Genomic DNA, 15,890 nt, shown 5'->3' with positions numbered 1-15,890 from the left:
GTGCTATAAAAATAAATGTCAAGTTATTTTATTGGTTCTGTCTTCTTTTCTGGTAAATTCTTGTGAACTGATACTGAGGAAGAAGGTCGTATATTTACAACAGATAATCAGTAGACAGGCTGTAAAGTACCTCTCTGTAGAAAATGAATTTATGGTGGGGTTGGACAGAAGTTCACCTGGGAATGGCAAAATGCAATTCCACCTTATATGATGTTTCTGGTTCTTAGAAGGAATGAGTTTAAGGACTAAATTCACCTCCACTCTTCTGAGTATTAGACAGAAGTGCTGAGATAAACTGTGAAATAAGAAAACAACGTTGGTACTGATGCTTAAGGAGAACCAAGGAGAACCAATATCAGTTTACACAACAGAAAAAATATGTGGGAACTGTATTAAATATTGACCTATAGACTTATTGTTCCATCTCTTCTAGGAAATTCAGAATATTTGGTTTGATATAAAACAGTTATTGGAGATGTTGGAGGTTTCAATCCATCAGTGTTTATTTAAAGGTACAGTATATGACAAGATACAGTGAGGTGGATTGTTCAGGTTGCACTAATGGTATTTAGTACCATAATTCTTAAAAAAGAAAACTTTTAAAAAACACATATCTCTGTGATAAAGTAATATTTGAAATGCTTACGTAAATGCAGTATAACTGTTAGTCTTTTAACGCTTGCGTTTTAGAATAAAGTTGAAATGACAAGAGTGAGGTTAACATTTCAAGCGTAAAGTTAAACTTTTGACAGAAGGAGAAACCACAAACTTAGAAGAGGTACCTGAAATAGTGATAAAAACATGCAAGGGTAAGGATGGTTACACAAATGAGAAGCAATAAGACTATTAAGGTAAAATCAAGTTGTTTTATCTCAAAGGTGTGGCAAATATGTATACAGCATTGCCATCGATAATTGTATTGATAATCCGTGTAGTTAGAAACCAGCAGCAACAACCAAGACCCAAAAGTAATAGCAGAGAACTTTATCACAGTCATTGAGCAAAGTGTTCAGTGTACAACACACATTAAATAAATTTGCCTTGCCATTCAAATACTTCTGGAGAGAACCGTGTGTGCATATGCAACGTGTGTTCCTCATTCACATTCGTATCCCCACAAGATACAAGTTTACCACAGTGATGAGATTATGATGTAAATAATTACATCACTGACTTCAATTAAAGATTAAAAATCATTGGTTCGAATTAGTAGCTGCAGTACAGCCTCACTATAACCACAGTGCAACCATCAATTCTATCATTGCTGACACAGCTCAGTACATAATGTTATATCTACTGTAGCTCATGTGCTGTTACATTATACCTCAGTAGCTGTAGGATTGCACAGATACTGATGTAATCTTGATGAAAGAGCAGAAAGCAATGTCCACATACAGATCAATACCAGTGCGTGCAATGTCAAGACATACCGTGTATCCTGTTGATTTTTGAAGTTAAAAGAAGTAAATACACCTCCTGCAGCAAGCAGACATTCAATTGAGCCTTTCTGCAGGAAAGCCAGCATTAAATACATTAATAAAACTGCTTTTAAAACCCTTACATGTGGTTAAATCAGTTTATCTAATGTTTTTATTTATTGTAGCAATAACTCATCCCAATCCTAAGCTCTACACCCACCCCCTGCTAAAACATTTTTACAAAAATCTGTTGTACTGTACTGGAGATGTTATATGTTTTAAACAACATTAGTTGAAAGGAATGTTTTTTTATCACAAGTTAAGAGGATTCTTGATAATAAACAAAGTTATTCATTGGACTGACTTACAAAACTAACTTGGCCTTCTGAAGTAAAAATCGTCTTCTGTAAATACAAGTTTGGAATCGAGATTTGAACAAAATGGCTTTCATTTCCTTTCCTAGTCCTATCTTCTCTTCTCCAGCTTCACCTAATCGGTAGTCTCTGCCACTAACCCCCCCACCGGCTCCACCTGTGTCTCCCTCTGCTTGCTCGCCTTAATGATCAGGTCACTTTCACCTGTGCACCAGCCTCCCTTCATGAGCTCCTTTCACTCAACACCACATTGCCAGATTATCTGTTTTCATGCTGCTTTCCAGCCTTGTGCCCAGCCTTGTTCCCAGCCTTGTTCCCAGCCTTGTTCCCAGCCTTGTTCCCAGCCTTGCTCCCAGCCTTGCTCCCAGCCTTGTTCCCAGCCTTGTTCCCAGCCTTGTTCCCAGCCTTGTTCCCAGCCTTGTTCCCAGCCTTGCTCCCAGCCTTTTCCCAGCCTTGTTCCCAGCCTTGTTCCCAGCCTTGTTCCCAGCCTTGCTCCCAGCCTTGTTTCCAGCCTTGCTCCCAGCCTTTTCCCAGCCTTGTTCCCAGCCTTGTTCCCAGCCTTGTTCCCAGCCTTGCTCCCAGCCTTGCTCCCAGCCTTGCTCCCAGCCTTGTTCCCAGCCTTGTTCCCAGCCTTGTTCCCAGCCTTGCTCCCAGCCTTGCTCCCAGCCTTGCTCCCAGCCTTGCCCTTGACCTCTCGTGACTTCTGCTAACCCTGGACCTCTGACTAGCCCTTAGATTTTGGACTCTGTACCTCAGCCTTTGTGAGTGTCTTACCTTTTGTTGTTACTTTGTTCTTGTTTTTTACTCTTAAGTTTTTTTGTTACTTTGCACCTCGCTGAGTTTCTGGTTGTTCTTTTTTTTCTTTGTTTTTGTGCTCATTGACTTTTCCTGCTGTGTTCATTTGTTTCTTGTATTTTTGTGCCTAATCATCTGTTTTGCAGAGTTTTGTTACTACTTTGTATACTCCCTTGTTTGTCCTGTTTTACATTAAACCTTGTTTTATGTTTTACTTATGTCTGGCATTTTAAATGGTTTCTTTTAAAACCATAATTATTCCAAATACTTTATTAAAACTAAAATGACCTCAAGATGGAATTTAACAAGAGATTCTGCAGTCAATGACAGATCATAAAATTTGCATTTAATCCAGTTTAGTAGAGAAATGGGAATGTTTTACAGTTTTTACTGTAACTAACTGAGCTGTCACAAAATTACATTTTTTATTCCTTTCACTCTTAAAAGACCTTTTTACTATAGATTCCACCTTGCATCTGTGAAACTATTATTTAATTGCTCTTCACCTTATTTGACCACTCTCTCTCAGGCTTTACGTGCTGTTGTGTTAACTTGTGGAACAACTGTTATCTGGCATGTCGAGCACACAAAAAGAGCTATTGTGAGCCCATTAGCAGCTTACAACCTCTCACCTCCTGTCAACTGCGAAACAGTGTAATTATCATAAACAATCGACGGACACATTAACAAAGAGCGCCTGTGCCTGCAACATTTAGCAATACTGTAGTTCGTACTGGACATAAAAGCTCTCATCTTTCTCTGTGAACCTGGAAATGGTGCATGGAGAGGTTTTGAATAGTTTTTGACAAGTAGCTACAGCATAAGACAAATGTTACAGTACTGTTCATACTTTTTACAAACTAATCCAGCACTGAGCTTTTACTTGTAGTTTAAGAGACTTGTTTGAACACTATGGTAGCAGGACAGTAGATTCTGTATGCTCCACTCATTGATACTGTGCAATAGTTCCTGCAGTTTTAAGCCAACACTGACCAACAGATATAACAATTTTCTTCCTTTCATTAATACAGACTTAAGAGACGCAGCTAAAAATAATTTGCTACAGCGTGTTTTGACTTAAACAGCATGCTTCTCCGTTTGCTATTCACCCATTTTAATCCCAACTAATCGTATGAACACAGGCTCAGAGAAGCACATAATCTGACGCATGAGCATGTTGCCCAATGAGATTATAGAGTACATGTGTAGCTAATGCTGTGTGTGCAAGCTCTATGGTATTACTGTTGTTACCAGTAAATAAATGTGAAATGAACTGATATAGTTAGATACTGGAAAGCATTCTATTGTTCTGTTCTTCTAGAAGTTTTGATTATTTCTTTGTAAAATTGTCCATCATAAATCATCCAACTTGAGAAATGTGCTATGTTGCATCAAACAAATAAGGCTTTATAGACATGTATTATTATTATATATAAGTCCTCACTTTAATTTTCCTAAAAAAATATTTCTATACAGCTTAGCTGCAATTGAAAATACATTTTGAAAGTGACTCCAACCTGATTACACCTTTAATTAACATAATGAGGATATGTTGACAAATGACAAAATACATGGCAAGTGTGATGATTACATTGTGTTTATGTTTGTGTTATGGTTTGTCTTATTTACGACCACAGTTTAGTTTCTACGGGTCTTTTTTTATGTCAGTTTTATTTGCCATAACAAGAAGAATGGAGGTGTTACTAACAATGTCTGTGTACCACAAAGCCATATCGGGAGTGAGCATTCCCGATATCAAGATCGTGAAACTAAAAAGTCATTATTAATTACATAACACCCATCTACATCCAAAAAAGACATGTATGTGTAGGATGTTTTAGATCTCCTGCAGCAAGGCTGGCTGAGACAGGCCATAGCGTGTATCTTTAATAAAAATAAATGTGGGGGGATAGCCACGTAGCTCTGTAAAGCTAAGCTAATTAAACCTACACCACATCCATGCTTCACTGCAAACTCTCCGTAAGCACAAAAGCTTCTTCTCCAGCAAATAAAAAAAAAACAATGGATTTTGTGCATCGGCAAAAACAAATGATACTGCCTTATTTGAGTCATTTTTAAACATTTATTTTAGTATTATTGATTCTCTTCCATGCAGTGTGTCTGTAGTGGAGAATAAAGCAAATCATCCAGGTGCTCTCAGCATGCAGTGGTGTGATGGAAGACTGCCCATTGGCTTCAATAGATAGCAGAGGAAGATACAGAAGAAACTGTAGGCAGAGATACATTTTGATGTCACTCTGACTTATTTCAGAAAATAAATAGATCTAATTTACATTTTAATTAATTAATAATATGCAGTGAACTTGGAGTTAACATGGCAGCCTGGCATTAAGAAACATTTGGTTTAACAAGAAAATAATTTTGTTAGAAGATTGTTTTCATTTAATAAATTAAATATATGTATTTCTTGTAGCGTGTATTCATTATATTAAACAATTAATTTGTTTTAATTAGATACTTTTACTGAGATACAACCAGAAATGGAAAGTGAGCTAGAAGATTGTACTGTACTTTTCTGCGGATATCCTTTGCCTTGGAGCTGTATATCTCAAGGGTCCAGTTACTGGCCCTACTACCTGCCCAGTGTTTTTCCTGCTTGTTGTCTTTTCTTGCCTGCTGTTCTTTTCTCTCTCCTCTTTCTACTCGCCCCAACAGGCCGAGGCAGATGGCCACCCACCCTTAGCCGGGTTTCTTCCTCTCCACTGTCGCCTAGTGCTGCTCTTGTTGGGTTTTTTATACATTTCTGCATGAAGTTATATTTTGGATATTTTTTAAACCTTACATTGTAAATTGCTTTGAGATGAAAAATTGATAATTGCACTCAAGTAAAAGTACTGTACTCCAAATACAATTTACCCAAAAAGAGTAAAATCACTAATAAAAAGTAAATGAACTGCTTACAGTTTCCTGATCCATGAAATCTGATCTGATGAAATATGACCAAACACAGTAACTCTTAGCTGACAGAACATAGCCATTCACGATCTTTCATGTCTTGATTGAACACACTCATTAAACATACAAAGTGATGGCAGGATAAGTTAAAACACCAGGCTTCTGACGTCACTAAATGCCTTTGTCAGGTGCTGGCACACCTGGAATTCAGTCAATAAGATGAGAATGGTGTGAATTTGAATTAGAGCTGCATAAACATAAGCCTCCTACACAGAAATGCGGCTGTGCTGATGAGGTTCCCCCCTCTTTAAGACAGCTTTCTCTATTTACACTGCACTTTAAAATGCTGCTGTTATACACAGGTCACTGGCAACCTTGCTTCATCAGTGTTTAATGTGACGTATAACGTGCACATCTCGTTTTGCACATTTTAAAAATGAAGTGGAGTACAACATGATCATAATAGATTACGGTCACAGATTCAGTTTCCTGCAGCAACATGTGGGTGGTGAGACGCTGAAGGAGAAACGCTACTCAGATTGCTGCAATGTGCAGCTGTTTAGCAGGAAGAAATTACTAGATAAAGTAAGAGTTGGAGTAAGACTGGGGTCTGATTAATCATAATGATACATGACACGTTGGATAACGTTACGAAATACCTTTTCTGCTGCCTACTTGTACATTCTAGTGATGCTTGGAGTTACCAGTTCTACAGCATTATGTCAAATCACTTAAACACTTGAACAAAGATGAAATTAACAGTAATCATTAACATAATGAATGACTGTAACTGAGTGCAAATCTTGTCACAAATGTTGTTTCTCCTCCAGTAAAACAACCAAAGTATCTGGACTCACAAAGTTCCAAAGAGTTTGATTGAGGTTTTTGCTGCCAAAGGTTCAACTATTCAACTAATTATTCAAAAACAGTTTCACTTACTTTTTCCACCATCAGTTTGAATGTTTAATGTGTGTTCACAGAAGGAGCTCCTACCTACTGGCATAGTTTATATAATCAAGATGTGTGGGAAAATGAAAATATCTATCAAGGCTTAATAAATATTACAGGTGCCAGAGTGACGTTCAGTGATATAATGATAGTTTGTGTCCCATTTGATGAACCTACCCAGTGTTGTTGATGTAATCATTGTAGATTCTGTATTTTTACCTAATCCATCATCCTAACCTACTTTATTTGTGCCTAAATCTAAACAGAACCATGTTTCCTGCCTAAACCAAATGACAAAGTGGTGCATGATAATTACCAACTAATTATTAGCGTGTGGAGCAGGTACATACTGGCCCATATATGTGGTAGTGATAACAACAGATAAAGACCAAAGAATAGTGTGATAACATCTGAAGGTGATATGATGAGAGAACATCCTCAGCCTACAGAATTAAGTGCATTGACCTGAGCTTATATTCAGCAACAAATTCCAGTTTGACAGCCAGGCATTTTGCGTACTGTGATTATGCAAATATGTTGTACAGTGAAGGCACCTTTCTGAGTTTACCCGTTCTACAATGAACTAGAAAAGAAAACAATATATAATAAACAATAAATAAAGTATTATGAAAATTATCCATGAGGTTCTATTGTCATTTACTGCATATATATATAGCTCATATATAGTTATATTGATGATATACAGTAGCAGTACCATTATAAAGAGAAACTTTTCTTATAATATTTATTTATTATTTTATAATTTAATTGTATATTGTAACAATAAAATAATCTAGCCACAGGGGTTGCAAGCCAGTGATTTCTGTGCCGGTCCCAAGCCCGGATAAATAGAGAGGGTTGCGTCAGGAAGGGCATCCGGCGTAAAAACTGCCAAAATAACCATGCGAATCATCCACAAGACTTTCATACCGGATCGGTAGAGGCCCGGGTTAACAACGACCGCCACCGATGCTGTTAACCTACAGGGTGTCGGTGGAAATTTGACTACTGTTGGTCGAAGAAAGAGGGGAGGCAGAAGGGTTCGTGGTCAGAGAGAGAAGGGGGAAAGGCAGGAGCATAGGTTTGAGAATAGGGACTCTTAACGTTGGCACGATGACAGGGAAAGGCAGAGAGCTGGCAGACATGATGGAGAGAAGGAAGGTAGATGTTCTGTGTGTGCAGGAGACAAGGTGGAAGGGCAGCAAGGCACGTAGCATCGGAGGAGGATACAAACTGTTCTACCATGGTGTTGATAGGAAGAGAAACGGGGTAGGAGTGATCCTGAAGGGGGAGTTTGTAAACAGTGTCCTAGAGGTGAAAAGAGTCTCAGACAGGGTGATGAGCCTAAAGCTAGAAATTGAAGGGGTGATGGTGAATGTAGTCAGTGGGTATGCGCCACAGGTTGGCTGTGAGTTAGAAGAGAAGGAGAGATTCTGGAGTGAGTTTGATGAGGTCATAGAGAGTATCCCCAGAGGAGAGAGAGTTGTTGTTGGAGCAGACTTCAATGGGCATGTTGGTGAGGGTAACAGAGGTGATGAGGAGGTGATGGGCAGGTTTGGTGTGAAGGAAAGAAATCTGGAAGAACAGATGATGGTGGACTTTGCTAAGAGGATGGAAATGGCTGTAGTCAACACTTACTTCCAGAAGCGAGAGGAACATAGAGTGACATACAGAAGCGGAGGTAGGAGTACGCAGGTGGACTACATCCTATGTAGACGAGGTCATTTGAGAGAGGTTAGTGACTGCAAAGTGGTGGTAGGAGAGAGTGTAGCCAGACAGCACCGCATGGTGGTGTGCAAGATGACTCTGGAGGTCAGGAAGAAGAAGAGAGGGAAGACAGAAAAGAAGACCAAGTGGTGGAAGTTAAAGAATGAAGAAACTTGTGAGGAATTCAGGCAGAAGTTGAGACAGGTTCTGGGTGGTCAGAATGAGCTTCCAGATGACTGGGAAACTACAGCAGAGATTATCAGGGAAACAGGTAGGAAGGTGCTAGGTGTGTCATCTGGAAAGAGGAAAGAAGGTAAAGACACTTGGTGGTGGAATGAGGAAGTACAGGAATGCATCCAGAGGAAGAGGTTAGCTAGAAGGAAGTGGGATGTAGAAAGGACTGAGGAAAGTAGACAGGAGTACAAGGAAGCGCAGCGTAGAGTGAAGAGGGAGGTGGCAAAGGCCAAACAGAAAGCTTACGATGAGCTGTATGACAGGTTAGACACAAAGGAAGGAGAGAAGGACTTGTACAGGCTAGCCAGACAGAGAGATAGAGATGGGAAGGATGTGCAACAGGTAAGGGTGATTAAGGACAGAGATGGAAAGGTGCTAACAACGCAGGAGAGTGTGCAGAAAAGATGGAAGGAGTATTTTGAGGAGCTGATGAACGAGGAAAATGACAGGGAAAGAAGGGAGGAAGATGTGGAATAAAGTTGATGAGCCACACAATGAAGCTGTGGGAAAGAGTAGTGGAAGCCAGGCTTAGGAAGAAGGTGGAGATTTGTGAGCAGCAGTATGGTTTCATGCCCCGTAAGAGCACCACTGATGCCATTTTTGCTTTGAGAATGTTGATGGAAAAGTACAGAGATGGTCAGAAGGAGCTGCATTGTGTCTTTGTAGATTTAGAGAAGGCGTATCACAGGGTGCCGAGGGAGGAGCTGTGGTACTGTATGAGGTCGTCGGGAGTGGCAGAGAAGTACGTCAGAGTAGTTCAGGACATGTATGAGAGAAGTATGACGGTGGTGAGATGTGCTGTAGGTCAGACAGAGGAGTTCAAGGTGGAGGTGGGACTACACCAAGGATCAGCTTTGAGTCCCTTCTTGTTTGCTATGTTGATGGACAGGCTGACAGATGAGGTCAGACAGGAATCTCCCTGGACAATGATGTTTGCGGATGACATTGTGATTTGCAGTGAGAGTAGAGAGCAGGTAGAGGAACAGCTGGAGAGGTGGAGGTTTGCTCTGGAAAGAAGAGGCATGAAGGTCAGTCGTAGTAAGACAGAATACATGTGTCTGAACGAGAGGGATCAAGGTAGAAGTGTTAGGTTACAGGGGGCTGAGGTGAAGAAGGTGCAGGAGTTTAAGTACTTGGGGTCAACAGTTCAGTGTGATGGAGAGTGTGGAAAAGAGGTGAAGAGGAGAGTGCAGGCAGGTTGGAGCGGGTGGAGGAAAGTGTCAGGAGTGTTGTGTGACAAAAGAGTGTCAGCAAGACTCAAAGGAAAGGTGTACAAGACAGTGGTGAGACCAGCTCTGCTCTATGGGTTAGAGACGGTAGCAGTGAGAAAGAGACAAGAGGCTGAGATGGAGGTAGCAGAGATGAAGATGTTGAGGTTCTCCTTAGGAGTGACCAGGTTAGACAGAATAAGGAACGAGTACATCAGAGGGACGGCTCACGTTGCCTGTGTTAGCGACAAAGTCAGAGAGGCCAGACTGAGATGGTTCTGACATGTTCAGAGGAGGGATAGTGAGTATATTGGTAGAAGGATGTTGGAGATGGAGCTGCCAGGCAGGAGGGCAAGAGGACGACCAAAGAGGAGATATATGGATGTCTTAACAGAGGACATGAGGTTGGCTAGTGTTAGGGTAGAAGATGTTCATGATAGATTTAGGTGGAAAAGGATGATTAGCTGTGGCGACCCCTGATGGGAAAAGCCGAAAGAAGAAGAAGATTGTAACAATAAAATGATCCAGTACCCAAAGACAAGACACATAATCATAGAAGATTGATGCAGACTGGTTTCAGTACCTTGAGTATCACAGTAGCATCTTTACAGAATATTTTACTACTATTTGTCTGTGATTACTTATATTTGTTTAAATTACCACAAACTCTGTGTTATTTTGACAGCCCCGCAATACAAACGTGCACCATTTTACACACTTATTTTACTCTTTCACTTTGCATGTTTTTTTGCTTTGAGGCATAGTTTTAATTTCTCTATTGGCCTTAATATTAAAGTTTTTTTTAAAAGTGTTCGTATTTTTTGTTTTGTTTTTAAGCTTTTAGCTTTTTAAATTTTAACATGTATTGAGAGTTTTCCAAATGTAAAAAGACTTTTTTGGACGCTTTTCCATTTGGAAGCATATTTTCATGTGAGACATGTTTTTTTATTTATTAATTTTTTTATCAGTGCATTTATTTTTCTGAAGGGTTTAAACTATTATAATGATATACCTAGGGGCCACTTTGCCATAGCAGTTAGGTTGCAGGCTAATCTAGTGTGCATTGCCAGCTGGTAGACTGAAGGATTTATCTAACAACTAAAAACTAAATATCAACTTGACAACTTGCTCAGGTTCAAAAACATTTAATCAATGATCAAACACATTTTGTTTTCATCTTGGAGCCATGTGGACAATATTTCCGTTGATGGTAGAAAAAGGAGCTGCTTTCTGTTTCATTACCATCGTAATTCTGTTAATATTGCTGTATTACAAAGTGGTTAATGTCCCACAGATGATTAGCTGGTGGCAACACTGGCTCCTGGAGACATATTAGAAAAATTAGATGCATGACACTGCAAATAATCACAATGATATGTTAACAACATATGTCTGATAGCTGCTGCATTTAGTCTAATGATCCTTTACACTACTTATTTGGCAGTATGCTCCAGTAATTATTATAGCTGATCCTATTTATTCATTATATTTCCACATCTGTCTCTTCTCAATGTGCAAGGTCTATGAGCCCTGGCACCAACATGATTGAATTTCCTCAGGTCTTGACCAAGAACAGTTGCCCTGGATACCGGAAGCTAAACACAAATAAGTGTTTAAATGACGCCACAGTCAGAGATATTTTCATCTTCAGGTTTACAGTGCCTTTCCTTTTTCGCTTTCAAAAGTAGTTTCTCAATTAGGTCCACGTGTACTGAAGAGAAAAAACACCCGGTAAAGTACCTACTACTGATAAAAAATAATGTAAGGTTATATATCTACACAATTACTCAAGTAGTAGTAGTCATGTATTTATGGATTCTTAGTGCACTTGTACCTTAAAGGTTCACAATTTCTTAAGTGTACTGCATGTTAAACAACAGCCAGTTGCCTATATGAACAGTGAGAGAGATTTTTCTTAATATAATCAGTACTGTGTGTATTGTACTTGTCATGGATAGATTATTATGTGCAAAAATGTATTCAAATAGTCTTTATTAGAGTAAAATGAGCCTTCAGCAGTTTGAGGTAATCAAATTTGGTGCACAATGTATTTACCTTTTCAATGGAAATGCAGAAAAGAAGGAATTTTGGAGTAAAAAGGCCACATTGTAAAAGTTATATGCCTAATTTCTCAGAATTAGATGGATGAAGCCTTATATTGCCATCAGTTAAACTTTTTAATACATTTTTGCACAGATACTACAGATTTTGGCCCCATCACTTAGCTCAGCTGTGCAGACCATGACATAAGAAACTGCCGAGCTTAAAGGCAAAAACTGTAACATTAAACTGGCAGTTTCTAGATCCTTTACCAACAATTCTTATATGCAGACCAACTATTTAGAACTTTATCCCCTTTTAAATGGCTGTCATAGTATGTCATAAACTAAATAACTGTAATATGTCTTACAGTTAGGGCTGATCTCTAGCGGCTGTGGCGATTATGACAAAAACCATCAGTGTTGCTGATGTTGTCACAACCTCTATGGAGGGAAAAGATCAGGGAGGAGGATGGGAGAGTAACAATATGCAGGATTGTGAAATGGGACAGCACCATTAGTGAGTGTGAAAGTCTACATTTGTGAGTTTAAGACTTATGTCCTAAAAGAATGAGTGGAACATGGAATTCTATGACTGGTCACGACAATGCTTGAATCGCCTGAATCTTTTTGACCAAAACATTTTAAATTCTAAATGCCTCAACTGCTTCAGGTGGGTTGCTTTGTAGTACAGTACATTTTAAATGAAACCTAAAGTTTAATATTTTGCATCACTAACCCTGAGTTCACATTCGCACATTTTGCATTTTAGAGCAGTCTGCAGGTTGCCCTACCATTCCTCTTCACGACCTAATAAAACATGAATTGTTTCTGTGTACAGTAAGTGGAAGCAGGCCTGTTTCTTGCTGTCTTTAAACCATTCCACAGTATATTATCTGTGGCTCCAGCCATTAGCCTAAAGGTACTTCATCTCCACTTAAACATTACTAGAGTGATCTCTAAAGTAGATAAACTGTTGATATGCCAAAGTCTCAACAGTAATTACATCATGTTTTATAGTACATAATCCCTGGGAAAATGATGAGAAGCTGGATGAAAGTGCGCATCAATCAAATGTAACAAACCCAATTATTGTCAGCCCTCCCTCCTTTTCCTTGTTGTTCACAGCCATCACACGTCTCCCCATGACTCAGTCCTGATATGGCAATTACAGCTGCAGAGAGTCTTTGCTAATAACTGCAATCCAATCACTTCACAGCACGCGGAAGGAAAGAAGGCCCACGGTAAATAATGACAACCTGCAATTTACTTGATATTGTTATTTTTGTGCTCGCCTCCTCAATAACAGGATCATAAATAGCTTTAATTTGGCTCGCTTCAACCAGTTTCTTTCCTCTGTTGTGGTTCTCACATGGATCCTAGTCTGTGCCTATTGCTGTTAGCTGCCCGTGCACATACTGTACATTTGAACCTATTTAGAAATAGATAAACAAATGATCCAAGACCAGTCACGTGCCCTAGCTGGAGCCCCAGGTCCTTAATGTAGCAAGTCTGTTGGGCAATTTGAATAAATGTCACTGGGGACTTGATTATACCTTTATCAATATCACTCATGATTGTGTGTTGAATATGGGATTAAGTGGAGTCCAAGGTTCAAGTATGTACCTTTGAGCTCATTAATTATTGTGTCTCCTCTTTTAACTTGTAGACAGAAGACATACATTTCCGATACATGTTGGGCCATTTCTTGGTGAACAACTGTGGCATCCAAGAGAATTTGCATCACCGTGAAGCAGTGAGACATTGCAACAAATTGCTTGTTTGCCAAAACGTTAAGTAAAAAAGGGGACATATGTCCCAACCAGAGGGTTAGTCCAGCCTTGATGCAAGTACAATGCCGTATGTTGTAGTCATTGTAATGTCCTCAGAACCAGTTTTGTGATTTTTAGCTATACAAAGATGTTTATCTGACCAATTCTGAGTGGTTACCAACCAAACTCTGTAAAAGGAGTTTATCAATTTGCCTGCATTTACTTTCTGTTACTATGTGGTTTTAATTAAGTTTAAAATCTAGTTGACAGTTAGTACTGTTTTGTCTAATTACTGTACTCATCATCAAGAAGTTTTGAGCCAAGACAAGCAAGTCATAAAAAGTGCTCTACATGAAATTATGGATACAAATAAAATGTATTTTATTTTATTATCTTAACTGATTCCTTTTCAATGGCAATGAAAGGAATCTTTCATTGCAATGGTTATGATTAAACTTAATGGTTCCTACAAAGACACCTTTCTGGTTGCAGTTTATTTGCATAGGATGGTTTTAGGAAACAGGGTTGGACTATAATATGGCTGAAGGTTCTATAAAATCTAGTACATAGACCTTGAGTTGGGTGGTGTTTCAAAGCCAGCAGAGGTACGAGGTACAGTATGAAGAGTTAACATTATCCATAAAGTTAACCGGGGATTTTACAAGGACGTGATCTCCATGGGTAGCTACTAAATTTGTAAATGAAAAAGTTCTCTCTGAATTCCTTGTATTTTTGCACCACTGGCAAGAGAGACGATAACACAATATGGCTGATAAATTGGTCGATTGGAAGCAGAGCCGTAAACCATGAAATCTTATTGGACGATCAATCAGTCAATTTTCTCTGCCTGAGCCTGGCCCTACCAAATTGGAGTCCTCCACAGTGGTGAAGTCAACTGGCAATTTGGAACTGCAGCGCTTTGGGGTACTCTACTTCAATTGAGTTGGAGTGCAGCATCCCCAGAAAGTGCTCTAAAAAGAAAGGGCAGCTCAGGCAAAGCACTGAAGGATTTTTCAAGAGGAAAAGCTTAAAAATAATGACATCTTTGCAAGGAGTCTGTTATGCCTGAGAGCTGTTATAGCCTTCTATAATTGGTCTCACATAAAACACCATTACAATTGGTTATAAACAGACATTTAAAGCTGCAATATTTAATGTTCACATTGTTGGCCTAAAATGGCTGCAAGAGGAAAGAGTTTGAATTTGGGAGACTTTACCACTCAAACTCAAAACAGTAGTGAAGTGCACAGAGCATCTAAGTTCAACGGTAGTCAGTTAGTCAGGTAGTCAGATAGTCAGCTTGGTCAAAAAACAATCCGACTTTGTGGACAGGGACAAAAAAAAAAAAAAGCCCCCACTGGCTGACACCTGTATGCAGTTCTCATTCGGATGTCCCATCCCTGTTCTGTATTGAATAAAACCCATCCACATATTGACTATGAGGTTTTCCTAGAGTAGCTGCCCACTTCACTGCAACACTTAACCTTATTTGTTTCACAGTTTCCTTTACATTTATTATGCAGTTTTACTATGGCAAGTGGTTTAAGTGATCAGATCACTGTACAGCTTAGTGGTTATTTACACTTGTATTTAGTGGGTCCACTTGTGACCCGATAATTTTAAAACCAAGTGTAAAATTGTGCCTATGAAAATGAACAAGGGTGTTTGATGAAGAAGAGTGTGAACAGTTGGAAGCTCCACAAAACTCAGTGTCTAAGTGGAAACCGTGCTTTGTACAACTGTCTTTTCTTTTGTCTCATGAAATATAAATTATATTCTGCAAATCTGAACATTGTCACATAAACGTGCCTTGGGAGACATACATTATGGAGCAACACCTAAGATCATTTTAAGACCAAAGGAATGAGTGAGATCTTACTTAGTTGAATTAGATTTTTGAGATATAAAGGATATTTGAATCACAGCCTGGGCTTGTATGATAATTAAAATATATATCTTTAGTAGCAAACATTGAAATATTACTTGAGAACCACACATCTTTTTTCACATACAATGATTTTTCATAATGTAATTATTAACTAACATGTAAAATATGTATTATTGTGTGTAAATGCTTGTCTTTATCTGATATTTTCCACCTCAGCACAAAGACATCCTTTGTCCCCATTTAGGAGAATGACACAGTGTTAACCAGCTTCTTCTCTAATTGGTCCTGCCGGAGAATAGATTGACTTCCAGTCAAGCAGCTCACAACCACTTGAGCGACAAGTGTGTTTGTGTCTTTATTTTGTAGCCTCCTTGGCTTTGTGGTGCTCAGGTGCCATAATGTGATCAAGATCTCTTGTTACTCAAATGTTGCTGTGTTAATTGTTAGGTTCTCCATTTAACTTTTTCTTAAGTTTGTAATAAAACATTTTTATTTTGTATAATCAATAAATCTGATTCTATTAAGTGTTGTATTTCAAAACAAAACATTTTTGCTCTGGATTTTCGTTGGATTATTTTGTGACCTACTCAG

The 15,890-nt window shown here is 38.9% G+C and overlaps 1 protein-coding gene across 3 annotated transcripts in view; it reads right to left on the bottom strand.

Moving 5' to 3' along the window:
- Positions 1-15,890, bottom strand: part of grik2 (glutamate receptor, ionotropic, kainate 2) — a 214,937-nt gene that overhangs the window by 69,556 nt on the left and 129,491 nt on the right. The gene's annotated exons all lie outside the window — the stretch shown is intronic.

The sequence above is a fragment of the Anabas testudineus genome, chromosome 16 (assembly GCF_900324465.2).
Source record: "Anabas testudineus chromosome 16, fAnaTes1.2, whole genome shotgun sequence".
NCBI lineage: Eukaryota > Metazoa > Chordata > Actinopteri > Anabantiformes > Anabantidae > Anabas > Anabas testudineus.
This window is presented reverse-complemented; position numbering and strand designations above follow the sequence as displayed.